Source organism: Pinus tabuliformis, chromosome Q, assembly GCF_031772625.1.
Source record: "Pinus tabuliformis cultivar Carrire ecotype Pingquan chromosome Q, CPIR1, whole genome shotgun sequence".
Classification (NCBI taxonomy): Eukaryota; Viridiplantae; Streptophyta; class Pinopsida; order Pinales; family Pinaceae; genus Pinus; species Pinus tabuliformis.
In genome coordinates, this window is record NC_142296.1 from 110,619,263 (window position 1) to 110,643,672 (window position 24,410).

The following is a 24,410-nucleotide window of genomic DNA, read 5'->3' on the forward strand; positions in this document are numbered from 1 at the left end:
CTCCCTTTGATTCGAATTTCTCTTCCCGAACTTTGACCAGTGAGAAAATCAATCTTACTCGATAACTGAGTATCTGCCTCTGGTGTGTTCTCCAAGTGCCCATCAAGTTTCCTCTTATAATCCTCTCGTTGATCAATCAACGGCCCAGATTAGATTCTAATCAATGGCTAGGATCATATTGACTTGATCTCAGCCTTCTTTTGGAAGTTTATCCCACAGTTTAGATTAATACCCATTAATTATTTTAATTTCTTAAGTTTAGACTTAGGGTCCCATTAAAAATAATTAATTATTTTAATAAAACTGTCTCCAGGTGGAATTTCCCAAAACGATTTCTAAGTATTGGAGAATGCATGTGTCTAAGCCTCCCTGCAAATTTTGAGACTTAGAGCACATCCGATGCTACCAAAAATCAACAAGAAGTTCTTGGGCAAGTACAAACAATCAACATGTGATGATTTGCTAATGGATTACCAACACAGAGAGATTGCACACGAGATATATTTGATTCTAAATGCAACATTGTTTAATCAAACATCAAATCAGATGAGTTAGATGAAAAGAATATCATTCAATCAACAAGCAAGTGAATTGTTGTCAAAATTCTTTATAGGCGAGATTGTGAACCAGTATGCAATTCAGCATTGATAACATTATAGAAGGGCAAATAGTGAAGGATCTGTACAGACTCTAGAGCACTTACTAACATCACAGTGACGTAAAGGTTGCTATTATAGAAAATAAGGGCATGCACATTTATGCATGTGTAGTTAGGTGGTCCAACCACCTAATGCTTAGCATCTAACTGTAACATGACATCTGATTCTCAGGATTAATTAGGCAACAAATTGTTGAAGAATTAACAGCCTATAAATGGTGTGGACAAATGCAGAAATAAATACACGTAGAGATGTACTTAATAGAACATTAACAAAACTAAGATGCACAAAATGTGGAAACATCTACAAGTTTCTGAAACAGGAACACCCAGAAACTGAACCCCTCAAAATAGGAATGTGGGGGAAATGCTGTAATAAAAAATACAAAAATATAGACAGTTTTTTTTTCCTTTTTTCCTTTTTAAATAACACATTATCTTGCAAGAAAATAAGAATGATAAATATAAATGACATTTCAGGAGGAGACCCATGTCTATATTAACTCTCATGGAGCACTTAATAACATTACAATCAAGTATAGCTTCCCATTGATAGGAAAGAAAGTCGTACACATTTATGCACATAAGTGGAGATAGAATGAAAAATATAATTCAAATCGATGATTGATCTATACAATTTCTCTCACAAGCATGAGTTCTCATGTTACACATAATTCTACTAAGGTAGTTAAGTCATTCAATCACCTAAGTTTTAGCATCTAACATCACATTGTCTTGCATGTAAGGTGACATGGATATTAATGACATTATTATCCTAACAACCCCCCAACCCCCAACACAAAATAAGATTCCTGAGATTTTAACCCCTCAATCAAAAATGCTAAAAATCATAAATTTTGCAATCTTTAATGTGATATGACTTCAGCGTGTGACATCTCTTCAATTCAACTTGTCATCCTTTATATCTAGGACTTTTGGTGGTCAGTGTGAGTAGCATAACCCTTCTGTTTGAAGGTAGACTGCCATCTAATTAAACTATAGGATATCTCACTATCAGATCACCATAACCCTTTTTCCCTTGAACATAGAATATGATTGGACTCCCCCAGCCAAATTACTAAAATAAGCATCTTTCTGCAGCACCAGTTATCTGAAGACTCTTGGCAGCTACTCAACCAAGGTAGTCTAGATTGGTTTTTCTTATTTCTTTTATTTCTTCCTTCCATCATTTTTGTCTTGTACGTCTTCTCTTTGATGAAATACAAATTACCAACTAGACTGAAAGATATATATTATTTCTTCTAAAAAATATTTTGTGTGCTAATCATCTTAGCAAGGTATTGTTTTCAATTCTAAGTACTCCAATGTCACATAGATTTCACTAAATGTTCCAAAATTTCATATTAAAATTTTAAATTAGTAAGAAATACAATTTGCCAGTTCCGTACATGGTCGATATCCATAGAATCCAAAAACCTCTCAAATGAATTAACCCATTCTTGATGGCTCCAAACAGGTGGTGCATCTGCAGCAATTACTCGATAACCCTATCACCAAGAAAACCAACAAAAGACAAGCATTGATGTTTATTCTTTGGAACATGAAAACCAATTGAAGAACAAATACTTGACTAGAACTTTATACTGTATGTCACAACAACAATAATAGAAGTATGAATCTAATCAAGGAACAAAACGTTCAAATGAATTATTCACCTGTTACCCTCTTTCCAGCAGGGGTACCTATATAAAATTAATTTTCACTTTCACAGGCACCAAGGAGAAAAAAAACTATGCAGCTGTTTTAGGCAGGTTTTCAGGAGAGATTTTGTGCTATGCTTTCAGATCAGTATACCAACGCAGGGTTTTCCAAATTAATATAGCAATCATAGAAGCCACTGGAGACTGTTGGGATCCAGGCCAAAGAGGAGCTTCTCCGATTTGCAGTTATAGAGCCACTTTTGCAAAGAGAGGCAACACATATTGAAACTTGAAAGAGGATTTCGGTCTGGAGAAATTGAAGGCCTGCATGAAGACACCTGTGCCAAATCCAACAGAAAGGGCTAATAAAGGCTATCAGATTATTTTTTTCAAGACTTGCTCGCATAGACCATTAAGAAGGATGTGATTCTGGCCATTTTTACAGCATCACAACACTACAGCAGAGGATGTCCTCTTTACCTTAGCGCCCATCAATTACAGTACTGATAAAGGCAATCCTAATGCATCTTATAGCCATGAAGAATGTAACACCAAGATCATGTAGTGTCATTTCAGACTGCATATATTCTGAAGCTGATACTGGCTTATCTCAAAGCCTTAATGGAAATGATAGCAATGGCATTAAGGGCACATGCTTCTCAAGGTGCAGAGAGAAGCAGCGAGATTCTGGAACCGATTTTCAGATTGGACTGATGAATTTCAATAAGATAATGAATGAAGCTGAGAAAATAAAGAGGATCGGAAATTGACTGTTTAAAGAAGGAAAATGTGAACTTGCAAAGGCCAAATATGAAAAGTGACTATGACCGGGTGAAAGACAGGCTTTATCTCTATTTCTCCTGAGATTGGATGTAACAAAACCAGCCAAGAACTGTCGTCTAAACAGTTTGCTGATGTCTCTGACCCAGCAGGCAATGAAACCCTTGATCTGTTGATGGAGCAGAGGTAGCACAAATCTTACATTATGAATGTCAATAGGCCACCTGTATTCAATACAAGGGAAGAGGACGAGGGCGAAGAATAAGATTTGGGCTGTAATCAAATTACATTGCCACACAAAGAATCTATCTCAAGACCCGAATTAGTTGGCAGGGATATGACAATGGGATTGAAGGCTAGAGATGCCACTCTAAGAGAGGCCGCTCCTAAGCAAGTTTGAAAGTCACTAGGAGGGTTAAGTCAACAGTGGGGGCAACTTCTATGCAATACCAAACCCACTCCCTTAAATTCAGCCAATGATATTGACTTGAGAGGATCTCATCTTGCCCCTCAATTCACCTTGAATCCATTGCCCTTGAAGGATATTGACACTAGTCTTCCAATCCCTCCATCACTTTTTCTTCCTTTATAAAAAACCCAAACAATGTTTCACTAAGGCTACATTTGGCATCACCTTGTGCTCTTCTTGACAAAGCCCTAGTGATCCTAATAGGGAACTCCCCCTCGAAGCCAGAGGATAGCTGACAGTGGGTGACCTATCAAGGTTCCATTCAGGGCTATGAGGGAAGCGCCCCCCCCCGACACTCAATCCGAAAGTGCGCTCCAAATGGAAGCGCTCAAGGAGCGACCCAGGAAGCACGTTCCTGAATTGCTCCCGTTTGGGAGCGATTTTCAGGATCACGCTCCCTCAAAAAAAATTGCTCCCTAGTAGATTCTTTTCTTTTCTTCACAAAAAAAAAATCACTCTACTGTTCAACACCCTTGTAAAAGTATGCGACAAAGCTAGTGAGAATGAAAAGGGTTGGAACAACAAATTTTACATGCTCCCATTGTAAAACAACCTACACTAGTTCATATACTTGTGTAAGAAAGCATCTCTACAAGATTATGCCATGTGATGAAAATAAGATTGTATGAGTCAAAACTTGTGATCAAGTGCTAGCAAAAGATAGGAATAGATACAGAATAATACCCAGCCACAATACAATTCCCTCATACAAACCAAGGGTTGCCTTCTAGGGAAAAAACCCTAAATTAACATAACTTCTACCATCAAATCTTCCACCTAATGAATAGTCCAGATTGACTACAAAATTACAATATTTTACAAGGCAATTTTCTCAAAAATTTCCTTTCGAGAGAAAAAAAATATCCCTGTACTCTCTCTTACTGGGAGAACCCTTTTGCCCCAAGATTTGCTTTGTTCTTCCTGATGCTACCATTTGCTTCCACGATCATTGCTTTGGCAACGTTTATGATGTACCTGCAAACCTCATTCAGGAGGCCATGGAAGAACAATTATAGCCAAGCAAAAAATACAAAGACAAGAGAATTACCAAGGAAAAATAACAATAATCAAGGGAGAAAGATATGAAGTACTTATCTCTTGATTGAGGAAGAAATAGCTTAGTGTTGTAGGGAATTGTCAACTCCCTCTTGATCCTTTCCTCCTTAATGAAGTCCATATGCAATCTCATCAAGCTTAGATTCCTTTGTTTCTTCATCCTACGTATTAGGCTTAGCAAGCCATTCATCGAGCTTAGGACTTTCTAACTCTTGTACTAGGTTGTCCTTTGCCTCCAATGCTCACACAAAGATCAGCACCTTTAGATCATAATCAGCTGCCCACCTGGTAGACTTCCTTGATAAACTTCTCATGTTTGGGCATATCCCTTCGGCCCACACACTACTTGTTGTCAACAAAAGACTCCTCAATCAGACCTTTGTCCTATTGTTCTATCCCTTCTTTGGATCTCAATCCGCTAAGATAGCTACTGGTAACGATAAGTACACTACCTTTGTTGTCTACACACAACAACACGTCAACACACTCTTTATATCAACAACTAGCCACTCTCTGCTCATCAAATAGATCAAACCCTAACCGCAATATATTCTCACTCAGCCATACTCTCAAGACTCAACAACATGCTATGGCCTCAATAGAACTCTATGACCACTACAGTATATTTGAAGCAATACAATATATCAGTAGCACAATATACGAGTGTCTACACAACACTTTGTCCAACAATATGCTACTCAAGACTTCTGCAACAGTGATCCTCAACATCAATACACTCTTGCTAACTCAGCCATACAAAGTTCTTGGTCAACATCCATACAATAGACAGCAACATACATACAACGATATCCAAAAAACACTCTACCTCTGACATTAACAATGCATCTCAACTCGACTGCTCGATGAGACTTAAGGGACTAACTTTTCGCAATTGATTTCATGTGTTTGAGTTTACTTCAAGCGGGTCGAGGATGTGGACAATGCTCGTTAATACATTGTGTAATTTAGAGTTTCAATTAATCCGATGTGTCATAATTTGGTGTTATTCTTCCCTCTGGCTCATACACTATGTCTACGAAGCTAAAACGATGATTGATCCACGATTGATCCTGAGTTGTAGTGCCACGAAGCTCCTATGTGTCAGTTACACGACCAATCAGATTATTTTTGCAATGTGTCTCAACTAGTCTTTATTACTAGTCCTCACTTATGTGGGATCGAAATAAAACCATATCAAAATGAAACTTAATATTTGAAAGCCCAAAACGTATAATTGAAATTCTTCTGCCAACTGTAGCACTCGATCGAAATTTCGAACATAATCGTCAGGTTATGCCATAATAATAACCAGACAACCAAATTGGGGCCATATTGTTGCAACCAGACTTCCTATGATTAGAAGATATAACTGGAACATATGCAACTTGTGAAAAATCGGTGACCAGATTCCTACTGCAGTAAACTGATGATATTTCTCCTATTTGTTAAATTACTTGAAAAAATTACTTGCAGTTTTCTACGGCAAATATTGAAATACATACACTGCAGCCTACACAAAATAAAATACTGTGGAAACTAAATACTACACTGGAGAGAAATAAACACACACATATACACTGTTGTTTTTGGACAAATGTCCCCGAAAAAACCCAATGTGGGAAAACGGTGCAACAGCTAAGGGTTTTATTTATTATGCAGTAGTAATCTGAGTACAAATCATTAGATGCCCAAACTAGCAATCTAATACAAAGAAATACTAACAAGGAGATAGTGAGAAAAATCTCACACTGTCACTGGCGATCCGAATCTGATCCAAGCTCTGGATGGTTGGCCCCACGCTGCCTCTACATCAGCCTATGTAGATTTGCGTCACAGTCTCTGGGCTTTGCATCACCTCCTCCTCTGATCTCTTGTTGGCTGAAACTTCGATCCTCTGGCCCTTCAATCTCACACCCCAGATTATGGTTCTGGAATTCAACTTTCCCAACTGAATCTCAGACTCCCTCTGAAGCTCTACGTTGCCTCTATGTGGCACTGCGCTGCTTCTTTGAACCTCTCACTGTCTTCTCTGCCTTGAACTCCCCGGATTTGGAAAATTCTCCTCCGGTCTACTATCCCTGCCCCTCTCTCACTACTTCGAATTTATTGAATCACTTCTGGTAACTCACAGCTGCTACTCAGGAAATCGACTTCCCAGCAAAATCAAACTACACAAGTGTGTTCTCCAAGTGCCCATCGAAGTCCTCATAATCTCTCGTTGGAGCACCAACGGCCAAGATTAGAACATAATCAAGGCCTAAGATTAATTGGGATTTGATCCTCGTCTTCTTCTAGAAGATTCACACCTGATTTAATTAATATCCTTTAATTAACCAAATTTCCTAAGTTTAGACTTAGGGAACCATTTAAAAAAGTTAATTATTTTAATTAAATCAACCCTAGGTGGAATTTTCCCAAACAATTTCTGGGTATTGGAGAATGCACGTGTCTTAATCTCTCTACAAAATCTCGGACAAGAGCACATACAATGCTACAAAAATCAACACTCCCTCCTAGCGAGGAATGTGCTCTAGTGTTGCAACCCACTGAAGCATCACTCTGTCTTTGCACCATCTCTTGTTGCGTTGTTGATGTCTGGCTCTACTGCCCACCAACTACTGCGCAAATCTAATATGAGTTGCATATGTGTTGTTGTTAGCCTTGTTGAACTGCTGCCAATACTACATCTGCACTGCAACCCATCCCATTTGTTGTTGCAACTGCAACATCTGCAACGAAAAAGCATGCAGAATACTGAAGCAACTGTGGTCAGTATGATGCATTCGTCATCCGAGTTCTGACTATTACTAGCCTCTGCACTGTCACTTAAGCCTCTACGTTGCAACTGACTCTGCTCTGTGCCAACTGCATTGCTACCAACACTAGCTCTGTGTTGCTCAGTATCTGACTGCTACTAGCCACTACATCTGTCACTCTGGCACCTGACTGCACCAACCGCCACTGGTCCATCCTACTACTGCTAACTATGGGCTCCCATAGCAAGGTCTTGATCCAAGAGGTGGACTCCTCTAGGATCCTGCCCATCCTGTAGCTCTTTAGGGCTACAATTCCAGATCGCCCCACCTCACCCCTTGAGGCATCTCGAAAATCATGGCAAACTCTTCCTCCAGTCTGGAGGACAGCCTGTCAATCTCAGCGAATGCAGCTTGTTGATCTTGCTTCTCTTCTTTGTCCTTCTTTCTGAGAGGACACTGAGTGTTGTAGTGGCCCAGCTCACCACACCTGAAGCACTTGATCTTCAAAATGTCCTTCTTTCTTCTGTGTTGCTCCCACTGCCCCTTTGATGCAAGTGCCACATCCTCCTCTTCCTTCACTTGCTTCGTCCCACTGCTGTTACTGCCATTGATAGTAGCCTTCACCAGATCACGCCTCATTTCCTCCTGTTGTAGATCAGCCCACACACGTTCCCAATCTAGCAGTTTTTCTTTGCCCAGGATGCTCTGGACAAAAACTTGCCAATCTTCAGAAATGTTATTCAGCGCTAATCGTACAAACTCTGAGGGTTGAGGCGCTGACCCTACTGAAGCTAGTTGGTCCCGGACATCCTGAAGCCTTGTGAGGAAGGGGTCTACACGCTCCCCTTTATGCATCCTCGTGCATCTCAGCTTCTCCTCTAAGTACATCCTATGTTGCTCGGAAGATCCTTCGTACAACGTAGCAAATGCTTCCCACATCTGTCAGGCAGTATCCCTGCCAGCTATATGGGATACCACATGATCGCGAACTCCATCGGGAATTATCCTCTTAGCTCTCTGTGAAAATTCCTAAACCGGAATCCCTACTGCAGCAACTGATGATATTTCTCCTACTTGTTAGATTTACATGAACAAGTTATTTGTAGTTTCCTATGGCAAACATTGAAATACATACACTGCAGCCTACACCATTTAAAATAATATGTCAAAACAAGAAAATGAACAATAGAGAAATAAAACACAAATGACACCGTTGTTTTTGGACAAACGTCCTCGGAAAAACCCAATGCGGGAAAAACCGGTACAACAGATTTCAGGGCTTTTATTATTAAGCAGAAGTTATTTTTGAATACAACCTTTGGAGGCCTTGCTGGCAATCCAATACAGAGAATATCACGATAAAAGAAATTAGTGAGATTACCTCACTCTACACTGCAAGTCTCAGTTGATCCGGTAGCTGAACCAACGAGTCCCCAGCTACTTCTGTGCTGCCCCTGCATCAGCCTCTAAGGGATTGTGTCACCTCCTTGCTCGATCAATTTTCTCTCGGGAGCTGATTCCAACCCTCCAACCTCAGAACGTCAACCTCCTCAGCAAATTTTGGACCTCTGCGTGGAAGGCTTCTATGCAACTCTATGTGGGCCCTGCGTGAGCCCCTCCTGGCTCTGTGTCACCATCTCTGGGCACTGTGTTGCCTCCTCTATGTGTCTCTCTGCCTCTCTACTAAGTATTCTTGGCTCCAAAGAAGATCCTCCAGCCAAAACTCTCTCTACCCCTCTCTGCTTGATCACTACGAAATTACTGTGTTGCCTCTAGCTTCAGCAATTCGATCTAACTAATCAACTCTTTGTGTGTCTTCCAAATGACCCTCAAGCCTCCTTAAATAATCTTCTCGTTGACATTCAACGGCCCAGATTAGAAGCTAATCAATGGCTAAGATAATTTCTGCTTGAACCTTGTCTTCTTCTAGAAGTTACACCCACAGTTAGATTGACACCCATTAATTTTTTAATTTCCTAAGTTTAGACTTAGGGGCCCATTAAAAATAATTAATTATTTTAATAAAACCGCCTCCAGGTGGAATTTCCCAAAACACTTATGGGTTCTTTGGAATACATGTGCCCAAGCCTCCTTGCAAAATTTGACACTTAGAGCACATCCGATGCTACTAGAAATCAACATCGCCATCTCAGCCTTGTACTTCTTGAGGGGATCTACATTGGCGGATATAGCTACCATACCATCAACATAGTTTTTGAGATCATGCTCATCTAGAAGGCAGGATATCCTAGCCTTCCAGATCACATAGTTGGAGGCTCCATCCAATCAATCTTGGTCTCTCAACCCAGTTGATGCCATCTCTCCTAAAAAAATAAAAACTAAAATCAAATTGCTTCCTCTTCTCCTCTGCGCTGCTGCTACCCAGCTATTCGCACTCCTTTCTGGAGTAAGAAATCTCACACACGGTTATTGTTTCTCTACTAAGAAATTTCGAACTTCTTGCCTAGGAGTCCTCTGAGGAAGGAATTCCCTCAGAATGTGCTCTTCTCTCCTTTTGACACTATTCTGCCAACAACTGCTGCAAAATAACTGCATCCCAGCTAAACATCTGCTTTACAAGGAAATTGTTGCTACTCCCTCTGCCTCTGGTACTCTTCGATCTAGGAAATTTTATTTTCTGTTGACTTACTCAGTGAAAACATTCCCACGAAAAACTGACCTTTCTAGCCAAGGAAATACGTTGCCCCTGAGGGTTTCGATTTGCTACCTACCCAAAAATTTGAACTGCCTCCTTCCTTCTGCACTGAGCTCTCCGGCTTACAATCTATGCTATGATACCATGTGAAAAACCGGTGACCCGATTCCTACTCCAGTAAACTGATGATATTTCTCCTATTTGTTAAATTACTTGAACAAATTACTTGCAATTTTCTACAGCAAATATTGAAATACATACACTACAGCCTATACAAAATAAAATACGACAGAAACTACATACTGCATTGGAGAGAAATAAACACACACATACATTGTTGTTTTTGGACAAATGTCCCCAGAAAAACCCAATGTGGGAAAACCGGAGCAGCAGCCGAGGGTTTTATTTATTATGCAGTAGTAATCTGAGTACAAATCGTTAGATGAACAAACTGGCCATATGATTCAGAGAAATATTGATAAGGATATAATGAGAAAAATCTCACACTATCAATGGCGATCCGAATTTGACCCATGCTCTGGATGGTTGGCCCCACGTTGCCTCTGTGTCAGCCTATGTAGATCTGCGTCACAGTCTCTGGGCTCAACGTCACCTCCTCCTCTGATCTCCTACTAGCTGGAACTTCAATCCTCTGGCTCTCCGGTCTCACACCCCGGCTTCTAGCTCTGGAATTCGACTTTCCCAGTTGAATCTTGGACTCCCTCTGAAGCTCGTGTTGCCTCTGCGTGGCATTGCGTTGCTTTGAAACTCTCTCTATCTTCTCTGCCTTGCACTCCCCAGATCTGGAAAACTCTCCTCCGATCTACTATCCCTACCCCTCTCTCACTGCTTCAAATTTACAGAATCATTTCCGGCAACTCACAATTGCTACTCAGGAAATCGACTTCCCAGCAAAATCAAACTGCACAAGTGTGTTCTCCAAGTGCCCATCAAACTCCTTATAATCTCTCGTTAGAGCACCAACGACCAAGATTAAAACATAATCAAGGGGTAAGATTAACTGGGAGTTGATCATCGTCTTTTTCTAGAAGATTCACACCTAATTTAATTAATACCCTTTAATTAACCGGATTTCCTAAGTTGACTTAGGGAACCATTTAAGAAAATTAATTAATTTAATTAAATCATCTCCAGGTGGAATTTCCCAAACGATTTATGGGTATTGGAGAATCCATGTGTCTTAGTCTCTCTGCAAAATCTTGAGGCAAAAGCGTATCCGATGCTACAGAAATCAACACTACTAGAATAAAATAGTGATCAAAATAACAACAGCTTGATCTTCCTTTAGATTCGACCACCGGATTGAACTCTTGTTCGATGTTTATTGAGTTTATAGCAAACCCCTGCTATACACTTGAAACCGAACCAAACCATTAGATTGGTACCAAAGTTCCGCAATGTTTCAAGAAATTGGATCAATGAACTTGGAACGAAATTGAGACTGCTTGGAACACACTGTCACTCCTTGGTCAAGAAATTTAAACAGCCACCAAGAAATCAGGTCATGAAGACCACAAATAATAACCAGTGAACTCAAAGCAAATCATAATGATGTCTAGCTTTGCTCGGCCTTCTCTACTCAAATTCCACTGTCAGGCTTGTTACCGCTCAATTTAGCAGGGGTCCTAAGAGGGTTTCCTAAGGGACAACTAATAGATCAACTGGAAACAATGGGACAAGGACCCATTGTCACCTCATGTTAGAAAATCGGAAAGGCAGAAAGATTTTCTTATGTTGATAATTACTTGTGATATTATTATGTTCTTATTAACTTGTTTATGTTTTTTCTTTATCTTCTTCTCATCAAGCAATTATCAAAGCAAAAACATGAAGATTAGGGATACTAGAAGTAGGCACTCAGCCAAGGCTAAAACCCCTATATAGGGGAAAACCCAGTCAGAAACTCTTCCTTCAGTAGATTCAAAATGAGATAGACCAAGACCTTAGACCTTCCTCCTCCACCAAGTCAGCCTTCCAAGATGATTTAGTAGTCTCTTCTTATCCAGCAGCTTCAGCCTAGCAACAATCCAGAAATCCGACTTCCCAGCTATAGAATTTTGACCCCCAGCTACAGAGTTTCGGCCCCTCCAGCAAGCTTCCCACGTGAGAGAGAGAGAGAGAGAATTTTGACTTCCTATGCTTGAGAGAGATCTCCTTCTTCGCTAGCCTTTTCCTCCTTTCCTTGAAATTCGCACTTTTTTCTGGCCCTATAAGTTGCAGATCGAACTTGTGAGAGTGAGTATGACAAAATGAGATCGAGTTGCTGCCTATATAGGAGTTTCTCCCCCTTTGTTTAGGCCGACTTGTCCAATTTGAGGCCTACTTGGTGGAGGAGGTCTAATTGACCTATTTTACAATAAAATAAATTTCTTCTGTGACAAATAAATACCAAGAAGGGTTTGTTATAATATGACATAGACAAGGACACTTGACATAAACCCTAGAAGCCTACAATGGAGGATTTGACCTAAAAACAATTGACACGAGCATGAAACCCATGCTTTAATAATAAAATTTCCTTAATAATAAAATTTCTTTTTCTTTCTTTTGATAAATACATTATATCATGGCTCGAGTACAATTATAAACACCGACACTAGTTACATTCTTCAACACCTCAGTCGATGTCCCCTGCTCTTTACAGACTTTCACCAATGAGAGGAGTCCCAGTATGAGGGAAATCACTAATGAATGATAAGTCAATGATAGGATAAGTAGTGATTTCTGGAGCCCATTCACAGGAGAGACTCAAATAATAGGCTTGCTTTCTTTAGAAGCAATGTCAGGGGCTCTCTAAGAAAGGCTCAAAGGAGACTTAGACCTAGGTAGTGATGGATCAATCTGATGGTTCTTCCCAGACCAAAGCTCCCAAGGAGAAGCGAATGATCTCTAATGTGTGAAAATTTCATCTATCATAGCAACTAGAAATTATTTTCCTAATTGTCAATTTACTTAACAATTTATCTGCTACGGCAAATATCAAATAATTCACACTGTGATTTTCACCAATAAACTGCGGAAGAGAATAGCGTTGGAAACTGAGAAAATACTAGCACACGCATAAAAATTAACACAGTTATTTTTGGACAAAAATCCCCAAAAAACCCCAACTTGGGAAAATCAGAGCAGCACTAGAGGGTTTTTATTATTAAGCAACGGTGAGAAATTCTTAGTACAATCTGGATGCCGAAAACTAGCAATCCTGCAGAGAAAAATATTGGCAAAAATCTAGTGAGGAATTTTCCTCACCCCACAAGTAAATTTGGGCTTGACTGCAACACCAAGTGAGTCGTCCAAACTGATATGCGCAGGCCTACGTCACCCTTGCACAGTCTCTTCCCACGCACAACTTGAATCAATTAATCCTGTAGTTGCTTGTCTGCCACTAGATGAGAAACTATCTCTTCGGCCTTCTGGAACCCTTTCCTAGCCTCTGGAACTAAAACTCGGCTTATCTCCAACAAAATCAAACTGTCTCTAGAGGCTTCTGTGCAGCCCCTGCATCAACCTCACTGTGGCTATCTCTGCCTCTCTGCAAATGCACTTGCCAGATCTAGAAAGCTTCCTCCGGCCTCACTGTCTCTACCCCTCTATGTCTCTGCTTCCTTACTAAGCTCGAACTCTTTCGGCAACTGCTACTGTTCTCTAGAAAGTCAATCTGCTCAAGGAAATTGATCTCAAGTGTGTTCTCCATCTACCCATCAACTTCTTCTTATAATCCTTTGTTGGAGCTCCAACGGCCAAGATTAACACTTAATCAAGGGCCAAGATTTGTGAGTTTCTAGATGATTCACACCTTATCTCAATTAATTTTGATTAATTAACCATATTCCCTAAGTTTAGACTTAGCAAATATTTAAAAATCGGCTAATAATCTAATTGAGCCATCTCTAGGTGGAATTTCCAGAAACGATTTCTAGGTTTTGGAGATCTCATGTGTTTTAGCCTCTCCACAAAGTTTCGAGACTAGAACACCTCTGATGCTACAAAAACTAACACTCCCTCTTAGCGAGGAAGGTGTTTTAGTGTTGCACCACTGCTGCTACAACACCTTATCTCTATATCACCCCTTGGTCATGTTGCTGATGTCTGGCCACTGACCACCAACCACTGTGCAACTCTAATGTTGCATCTGTGTTGCTGCTGACACTGCCATACTACTGCCAACTCTACATCTGCAATGCAACTCCCTCTCATTTGTTGTTGCTGCAACTGCAACAACTACAACTGAGAAGCATCCAAGATACTAAATCAATTGTGTTCGGTATGATGCATCTGTCTCCTAAGCATCTGACTGTTACTAGCCATTGCATTGTCCACCAAGGAATCTGCAATGTTGTTGACTCTGCATTGTGCCACTCTAAATTGTTGCCAACTCTGCACTGCGCTCCCCAGCACCTGACTGCTACTAGTCTGCAACTGTCACTCCAGAATCTGACCACATCACTAACACTGATCCATCTTGCTACTAAATAATGTCGGCCCCCATAGCCAGGTGATGATCCATGAGGTGGACTCCTCATTGGACTCTACCAAAGTTTGCGCTACTCTGGGACTACAGCTCCAAATCGCCCCACCTCTACCCTGGAGGTATGGTTGCAAACATGGCAAACTCTTCCATCAGCTTGGAGGACAACTTTTCAATCTTCGCGGACGTTGCTACCTAGCCCTGCTTCTCCTGCTTGTCCTTCTTTCTTAGAGGACACTTCATGCTGTAGTGACTGCGCTCACCACGCCTGAAGCATTTGACCTTTGACAGGTCCCTTTTCTTCTTCTTCTGCTCCCCCTGCCCCTGACTGGGACGCTTAGATGTTAGGGCCATATTCTCCTCCTCATTCTTTGGTCCCTTACTGTTGTTGTCGCTAATGGTACTCTTCAATAGAGCCCTCCTCAACTCCTCCTATTGTAGATTAGACCGCATCATGTCCGTCTTCGGCAAGTATCTTTGCCCAAGATACTTTGGACAAATACCTGTCAATCCTCTGAGACACTATTTAGTACCAATCGTACAAGCTCTTGTTGAAGAAAGTGTAACTAGGTTCGATCTTCATAAATGTAATTTTAACATTTGTATTTATTCAAGAAAAGAGAAATTATTTTTATATTATTTGTCAATGAGTTTCTGGCTCATTGAAGTAGGTCAAGCACATGTTTAAGTGCTTCTAGGAAGTCAAAAGGTCAATGTATTTATGTAAGACTCTTAGAGGGCATGTTACACTATGTATAAAATTATATAAGAGTCAAAGGAATACCTCCAAGCAAAGTCCAAGTCCTCTCCATGCAGCAACGTCCTCCAAATGAAGCAAAACAATGGAAAAATTCATGTCGGCCTAAAGATAGCATGTCGGCCTAAAGGAGGGACAATCCTCTATATATAGAGGTTGTCCACTCCCTCTCAACGTCCAACAAGCATCTCTGAAATCAGCGAGGATAGAAGCCGAGAAGAAGTGAAGGGAAAACAAGTCTAAAGGGTCTCCAAAGTGCAGCGAAGAAGGGAGAAGGTAAAGCGAAGATATAGGACTGTTTCTAGGGCTAGAAACAGTCACACGTGCGAAGAAAAGGAGGGTAAACCTGCAGTATAACAGCAGCTAGAGAACAGTCCAAGAATCATCATTGTTTGGGTGAGATATTAGGCCTACTAGGCCTCCCAAGTCAAGCGAAGAAGTCTCTCTCTCTAGCGAAGGTGAAAGGACCCTAATTCTCTAAGGGTACCCTCCACACGTGGGAAAAACTAGGGCAACAGAATAGTATTACAGTGATACCTCAAGAAGGATCTCGTTTGGTCAACAAAAGAAGAAGTCTACTTGAGAGAAAGATAGAAGAAGAACATCTCTTCTAGAAGGCTCACTCAAGGAAGATCTATCTCTAGACAAGCAATAGAGAAGGAGAACGAAGTGCTCGAGAGAAAAGTGCCAGAAGGAGGAAGTCTATGTGTCGGGAACAAAGTGCAGAATAGAGGAAGGACTTGACTTGTGCTTGGAGTACATCCTAGTCAAGGGTCTAGGGTTTGGCATTGATCAATAAGAAGCTTCAATAAAGGAAACTTACCAAAGGATTTTCCTCTCTAAAGAGAGAGGTTTTGGCCCTGGTAGAGAGCCAATATCTGTGTTCTTGTCTTTATGTTTTTGGTAACAGTGTGATGAAACATACACACTAATAATAAGAAGAAGATAAAGCTAAGATAATTGTAAAAGTGCTTCACAAATTGTTATCAAGTAGAGAAAAATCCAAATATACATCATTGCCCTTGATTCTTCAACATGGTATCAGAGCTAAGGTGACACATCAAGGAAAGGGCATCTCAAGAACACTAATCAAGGAAAACCATCTACAAAAGTTTAAGCATCTAGCCAAGAAGTCTCAATCACTTCAAGGACAAGAAGGTCTACCATCTATCATTCATCAAGGAAGACTACAAAGCAAAAGGAGAAGCCTTTTGTACAAAGGCACCTACAAAGAAGAGCAGATCAAGAAGGGACCTACACCACAAGCCAAGCCAGCAATCAAGTCTACTTGAAGCAAGCAACTTGAAGAACTTCAAGATCCAAGGAAGGCAAGCGATCAAGTCTTCAAAAAGAAACCAAGTCTACTACATCTCAAAACCTATCAAGTAAGTATATGTCCCCTTATGAATAGACATCAATGTCTTTTTGCAAGGAAAGCAATAAATTGATAGGTGCCAATAACTTTTTTGCATGGAAGAAGAGGACTGATTTACTTCAAGGAGAAAGAACTCCTAGAACACATCAAAGGGAATGATACTATTCCTGCTAAGGAACAAACTCAAGCCTTAGCCAAGTACAATAAGGATGAGACAAGAGCTCAAAGGATTCTAATAGAATCCATCAAAGATTCTCTCATTCCTTATGTCTCCAAACCATTGTTTTACAACCCGACCGAGTCAACTCCGAAACGGCCGTTTCGAACCGAGCCATTACCAAAATCTTTGACCCGGCCAGCAACCCGGCTCGGTTGACCGAGTCATAGTTGACTCGGTCAACCCGGCCGGGTCCGTATTGACTCGGCCGAGTCAATGAAACTACGGCTGGGCAGTGTAAAACATGAAATTTATTCATTTTTTTGTGATTTTTGGTGAAGTTAAAGAACTACAAGTTCTTTTTGAGACAATATTTCAGGATTATGAGAGTTGAGACATAAGATCTTGATAAATTACACCTCAGATTTGAAAGAAGCTTAAAGTCTGTACATAAAATGTTTGGGGTCAAGGATAAATTTAATGAAACTTTATTATCAAGAATAGAAATGATAGTCAGATGTCCTTTTTTTCTTAACAGAAATACATTTATATTATATTAGGAAGGTTTCCCTGTCACACACACATATCTTTGTTTGTTTAAAATTCAAAAAATACGTCTTATATATACACACAAAAATATTTACAATCAGAGAACCAAAAGTTATAAGGTATATACAATGAGCTTGATAGCTTCCTCTGAGAGTACTTTATCCTATCCAAAAATTGGGCATCTTTGATCAACAAAGCTCCTTTTTCCAACATCTAATGACAAACTGCATCATTCCTTACAAAATTGAAAGCAGACAAAGAGCTAGCCTAATGTTCAAAAACAAAATTACACCCAAGTTTCAATAAAACAAATAGCACCACAATAATCAAAGTTCTTTAACTTTACCAAAGGCTACTGAATTTAACTTGTCTTCCGTTTCGGCAATAGATGATCTTGGCTCCTCTGGCAGTAGCTACTAGCCAGTAGTACTAGTATTGGAGTCTGGTCACCATCACAGTTTACTTTTGTTGTAGAGGCCATTTCTAGCCTCCTTGGTTATTTGTATTTTGTTTTGAGTCTTTGATCATGTATGACAGTTGACTATGTATTGCCATTGGGTACCATTTTGATATAATGGATTGGTTCATGAGCCTACTTTGATCATATGTTGTCTTCCATCTATATTATAATGCTGTGTGTTTGGAAACATGAATGAAAATCTTTAAAATTATGTTTAAAATATTTAAAATTATGTTTTTTTATAAAAAAAAATAAATATTTAATGTATTTTTTACAACGACCGAGTCATTGAAATCCAGCCGGCCGAGTCATTACCGAGTCGGAGTCGGAGTCGGAGTCGATCCTCGGTCGAGTCGGAGTCGGAGTCGAAGTTGTAAAACATTGCTCCAAACTTGAAACATCAAAAGAAATCTATGATAAACTAGTAGAGCTATTCTCGGTAAGCACGGTTGGAGAAGTGATATCTCTACGAAATTAATGGTACAAGATGAAGATATCAAAGGAAGGAATAGCTCCCTACTTCATGAAGATCTCTGAGATGAGGGATCAACTTCAAGAGCTAGGGGAAGTCATGTCTGACAAAGAAATGACCACTGTAGTACTCAATTCTCTACCCGAGGATTGGGGCAACTTCACATCAAGCATATATGCCAAGAAGGAAGCCACCCCACTAAGCGAAATGTGGTCTCTGCGCAAGATAGAGGAAACAAGACTTAAAGCAAAGGAAGATGTGGGATCAAAGGAGCAAGCATTTGCTACCATGGCCAAGAGAAAGGGAAAATTTGGCAAATTTGGTCCACGAAAAACAAACAACAAAGATATGTCCAAAATCCAATGCTATGGATGCCAAGAATATGGACACTACAAGAGAAATTGTCCTAAACTAAAGAAGGACAACAACAACAAAAGAAAAAGGGAAGAAGCTCATGTGACTCAAGAAATGAAGGAAAAAGACAAGAAGCAAAAGAAGGAAGATCCTCCGGATCTCTACTACGACTGAGTCTACTTCTTTACTTAAGGTCTTCTTTCAAGGTTTTGAGTAGGATAGAAGCATGTAGGAATAGAATAAAATTGCATGGCTAGAAACATCTTCTAGAATCTAGAAGCATGATGTACATAGAGTTCAAAATACTCATGTAGAAGGAGCATTTATAATAGAACAAAATGCATGGTTAGAAATATCTTCTAGAATATAGGAGCATGGTAGACATAGCTCAAGATATTCATGTAGAAGGCGCATACCTAGAATAGGACATCATCCACAATGAAAGAAAATTGATCATGATTAAGAATCTTAGAAGACCTCCATCATCAAAAGGAAAGAAACGTTTGCAGGGTAAGGGTCTTGAAGATCCTATGATGGAATCTTCAAAAGAAGATTCATAAACAAAAGCAAATGTCTCATTGGGAATCGCATTCATGGGATTCAAGAAAACGAAGAATATGCAAGCAAGCTAAGATGAAGCAAGAAGGGCCACACCAAGGACAACCAAATGAAGCTAAGATGATCAAAGGAGAATCAAGATGAGGTATGTATGCATCAAAGTTTAGTCATGTCATCATATCATATATGTATATTATTGAGGTATGGGAATAGTTCTATAACCTGATCAAGTAGGAATACTCTTTCACCAATGACATGCTCGAAGGCATGTACTACAATGCAATGAAGGTCAACAAAAAGAAATACTCACATAAGGAGTATAAGATTGCTGACTAAGAAGCAAGTGAAAAAGGAATGTTGACTAGTCCTAGAAGCAATACATGAAGAAGTGCTCCCACAAGGAGCATAAGGTGGTTGACTAATCTATTCAAGAAGAAGCAAGTGAAGAAAGAGATCAAGCATGTGAAGAACACCATGATCACAAAGAATCACTATCTGACAAAGATCCATTGAAGACATCTCCCGAAAGAAGGCAGGACAACTCTAACTAAGAAAGGAAAAGATCAAAGGACCCTTGACACCTATGAAGGCCTTGGAGATATGAAAGGTGTAGATAATTGATTCTACTCTACGAAGATGTCATGATGAAGAAGCCATCCAGCAAAAGCACCATTTAATGTTGAAGCAATATCAAGATGAAGTCATGAAGGACTACTAGATCAAAGCATGGGAACAAGCAAGTACAAAGAAGCATCCATGTGAAGAGTAGTCCGAAGCATAGACAAGATGACAAGGACTAATCAAACAAAAAGAGAACTTGATATGTGACAAGAAGGCCACTTTCCACCAAGGAAGATATGACATGAAAAAGAAGGAAGGAAAGTGATCGATGGATGGTGCCCTACCAAGAAGAAGTTCAAACAAAGACTTCATGACATCAAAGGAAGGAAGGAGATCAAGCAGCTGGAGGACCCACAAAGAAGAAGTTGTTGATGAATGGACAAGTCCCTAGCTAAGAGGGAGTTATAACAAGTTCCCAATTACAAAGGAACTTGGACAAGTACCTTGTCAGAGGATGCGTGTCTTCCTCAATTGAGAGGAAGTGATAGACACAACACTCTCGTCTTCACTTGGGAAGAAAGAATGGGAGGGTTTGGTAATCATCTGGAATGTAATACTCTTTGAGGATGTGTAGGGCATCCAAGACAAGAGTAGGCAAGAGGACTAATATTCTTTGAGGGCTGGGAACCCAAGACAAGAATAGTCCTAGAAGGTCACACTCAGTGAACACCCGGGTGGGTATGTACCTTGAGAGACAATGATGAAGGTGTCTATACATCATTGGTCTCACCAGCATTATAGCTCATAATCTTATGGTGAGATGGAGCTATTAATCAAGGCCTTGCACTATGACAATGTTGATGGATATGATGCTATAACAGATGGATTGCAAATCTGGTTTCTCTTATGTGAATTCTTCAAGATTGAAATATACCCAAACACCTTGTAACGAGATATGAATACCTCCCTAGTTAAGAGCGAGTGTTGAAGAAAGTGTACCTAGGTTCGGTCTTCATAAATGTAATTTTAACATTTGTATTTATTCAAGAAAAGAGAAATTATTTTTATATTATTTGTCAATGAGTTTCATGCTCATTGAAGTAGGTCAAGCACATGTTTAAGTGCTTCTAGGAAGTCAAAAGATCAATGTATTTATTTAGGACTCTTAGAGGGCATGTTACATTATGTAAAAAATTGTATAAGAGTCAAAGGAATACCTCCAAGCAAAGTCCAAGTCCTCTCCATGCAGCAACATCCTCGAAATGAAGCAAAACAATGGAAAAATTCATGTCAGCCTAAAGATAGCATGCTAGCCTAATGTCAGCCTAAAGGAGGGACAGTCCTCTATATATAGAGGTTGTCCACTCCCTCTCAACGTCCAACAAGCATCTCTGAAATCAACGAGGATAGAAGCCGAGAAGAAGTGAAGGGAAAACAAGTCTAAAGGGTCTCCAAAGTGCAGCGAAGAAGGGAGAAGGTAAAGCGAAGATATAGGACTATTTCTAGGGCTAGAAACAGTCACACGTGCAAAGAAAGAGAGGGTAAACCTGCAGTATAACAACAGTTAGAGAATAGTGCAAGAATCATCATTGTTTGTGTGAGATATTAGGCCTACTAGGCCTCCCAAGTCAAGCGAAGAAGTCTCTCTCTCTAGCGAAGGTGAAAGGACCCTAATTCTCTAAGGGTACCCTCCACACGTGAGAAAAACTAGGGTAGCAGAAAAGTATTACAGCCATACCTCAAGAAGGATCTCGTTTGGTCAACAAAAGAAGAAGTCTACTTGAGTAAAAGATAGAAGAAGAACATCTCTTCTAGAAGGCTCACTCAAGGAAGGTCTATCTCTAGACAAGCAACAGAGAAGAAGGACTAAGTGTTGGGGAGCGAAGTGCTGAAAGGAGGAAGTCTATGTGCCGGGAGCAAAGTGCAAAATAGAGGAAGGACTTGACTTGCGCTTGGAGGACATCGTAGTCAAGGGTCTAGGGTTTGGCATTGATCAATAAGAAGCTTCAATAAGAGAAACTTACCAAAGGGTTTTCCTCTCTAAGAGAGAGAGGTTTTGACCCTGGCAAAGAGCCAACATCTGTGTTCTTGTCTTTATGTTTTTGGTAGCAATTTGATGAAACACACACACTAATAATAAGAAGAAGATCAAGCTAAGATAATTGTAAAAGTGCTTCACAAATTGTTATCAAGTAGAGAAGAATCCTAATATACCTCATTGCCCTTGATTCTTCAACAGCTTTATGGGTTGGGGTGCCTCCCCAACGACTGACAGTTGATCTTGGGCTTCCTGGATCCGAGTGAGAAAGGCATATATGCTCTTGCTCTTCTGCATCCTGGTACTCCTCATCTTCCCCTGGAGAAACATCTTCCATTGCTCGGAAGAACTGTGAAACAGCTCAGACAAAGCATCCCACATCTCATTGGTTGTTCCCTTGTCTGCCCCATGTGAGACCAGAGGATCTCGAACTCCATCCAAAATCATTCTCTTTGCCTTCGCAATTTCGTTCCTATACTCCTTTAGCTGATGGGGGTCCTGGGGAATTGCTACCACATTTTCTGCATAGGTCTTCAGGCCATGTTCATCCAGAAGAAAGGACAACCTAGCCTTCTAGATGACATAGTTGGAGGCTCTCTCCAACTTGTCCAGATCTCTAAGCCCTGTTGTGGCCATCTCTAAATCTGTCGAAAACTCCCTCTTTCCCTCTGCTTGGATTTTGGATCTGCTATATGCAATCCCTTCTCGAGTGGAGAAATTTTCACTTAGTTACTACCAATCTACTTGGAAAAATCAAACCTCTGAAAATTAAAGTCGCCTAAGAGAAATTTTCCCTCTATTGTGTGTGCTTTTCTCTTCAACCCAATGTTGATTCTGCTATTCCAAAACCCTCTACGTCCAACCAGAAATTTGCTCAGCGAAAAATTTGAGTTGTTGTTGCTCCCTCTGACTGCCAGAATCACTATTCTGGGCAAACCGATTTTTCTGCTAACCTGCAACTAAAAATCGAACCCTTGCCTCAGCGATTCGTACTGCATGTCTGGGTACTCGCAACCTCTCAGAATTTCAGCCTACTACTCCCTTTGAACAATGAAATTCCCTTCTTCGCTTTTGAGCTTCCCAGTTGATCACTCGCACTCTGATACCATGTGAAAAGTTCATCTATCATAGCAACTAGAAATTATTTTCCTAATTGTTAATTTATTTAACAATTTATCTGCTGTGGCAAATATCAAATAATTCACACTATGATTTTCACCAATAAACTGCGGAAGAAAATAGCACTGGAAACTAAGAAAATACTAGGACACGCACATAAAAATTAACACAGTTATTTTTGGACAAAAGTCCCCTGAAAAACCCAACTTAGGAAAATTGGTGCAACAATTGAGGGTTTTTATTATTAAGTAGCAGTGGGAAATTATGAGTGCAATCTGGATGCCAAAAACTAGCAATCTTGCAGAGAAAAATACAGGCAAAAATCTAGTGCGAAATTTTCCTCACCCCACAGGCAAATTCGAGCTCTAACAACAGCTCCAAGTGAGCCATCCAAACTAATCTACACAGGCTTGCGTCACCCTTGCATAGTCTCTTCCCACACACAGCCTGAATCAACTGATCCTGTAGCCATCCTATCTACCACTGGCTGAGAAACTGTCTCTCCAGTCTTCTAGAACCCTTTCCTGGCCTCTGGAACTACAACTCGGCTTCTCTCCCGCAAAATTGCGCTGCCTCTAGAGTCTTCTGCGCAACCCCTGCATCAACCTCACTGTGGCTATCTCTGCCTCTTTGCAAATGCACTCGCCGAATCTGGAAAGCTTCCTCCGACCTCACTGTCTCTTCCCCTCTCTGTCTTTGCTTCCTTACTGAAGCTCGAACTCTTCCAGCAAATGTCGCTGCTCTCTGGAAAGTCGATTTGCTCAAGGAAATCGATCTCAAGTGTATTCTCCATCTACCCATCGACTTCTTCTTATAATCCTCTGTTGGAGCTCCAACGGCCAAGATTAAAACTTAATCAAGGGCCAAGATCATATCGGAGTCGATCCGTGTGAGTTTCTAGATGATTCACACCTTATCTCAATTAATTTTGATTAATTAACCATATTCCCTAAGTTTAGACTTAGGAAATATTTAAAAATTGACTAATAATCTAATTGAGCCATCTCCAGGTGGAATTGTTAGAAACAATTTCTGGGTTTTGGAGATCTCATGTGTTTTAGCCTCTTCACAAAGTTTCGAGACTAGAACACCTTTGATGCTGCAAAAACTAACATATTGAAGTTCTTGTAAGATGATTTGTCATATCATAAATCAGACCACAAAAAGACCAAGGACACCCAAACAAGGCCTAGGGTTTTAGGGTGAAATCTTCAAACAAATATCTAGGTCAACCAAGGGTGAAGAAGGGATCAATGTGTTGAGAAATATAGGGGCAACAAGATTAGATGATTTCTCTAACTTTGATAACGGCTTGTGATGTTTCTTTACTTAACTTGATGTTCTTATTATTAGCTTCTTCTTTAACTTGATTATTATTATGTTTTCTATCTTCAAATAGCTAGCAAACAATGAAGATCAATGAGACAAGAGGACACAAAATGTAGGCTACTAGCCAGGCCAAAACCTCTCCTCTTGAGAGGAAAA

The 24,410-nt window shown here is 40.2% G+C and overlaps 1 pseudogene across 1 annotated transcript in view; it reads right to left on the reverse strand.

Moving 5' to 3' along the window:
* LOC149218475 (uncharacterized) overlaps positions 1 to 24,410 on the reverse strand; it is a 374,924-nt pseudogene that overhangs the window by 288,223 nt on the left and 62,291 nt on the right. The window contains exon 3 of the transcript XR_016249178.1: positions 2,068 to 2,166. The product of XR_016249178.1 is annotated as an uncharacterized LOC149218475 (transcript). The remainder of the gene's footprint in view (positions 1 to 2,067; positions 2,167 to 24,410) is intronic.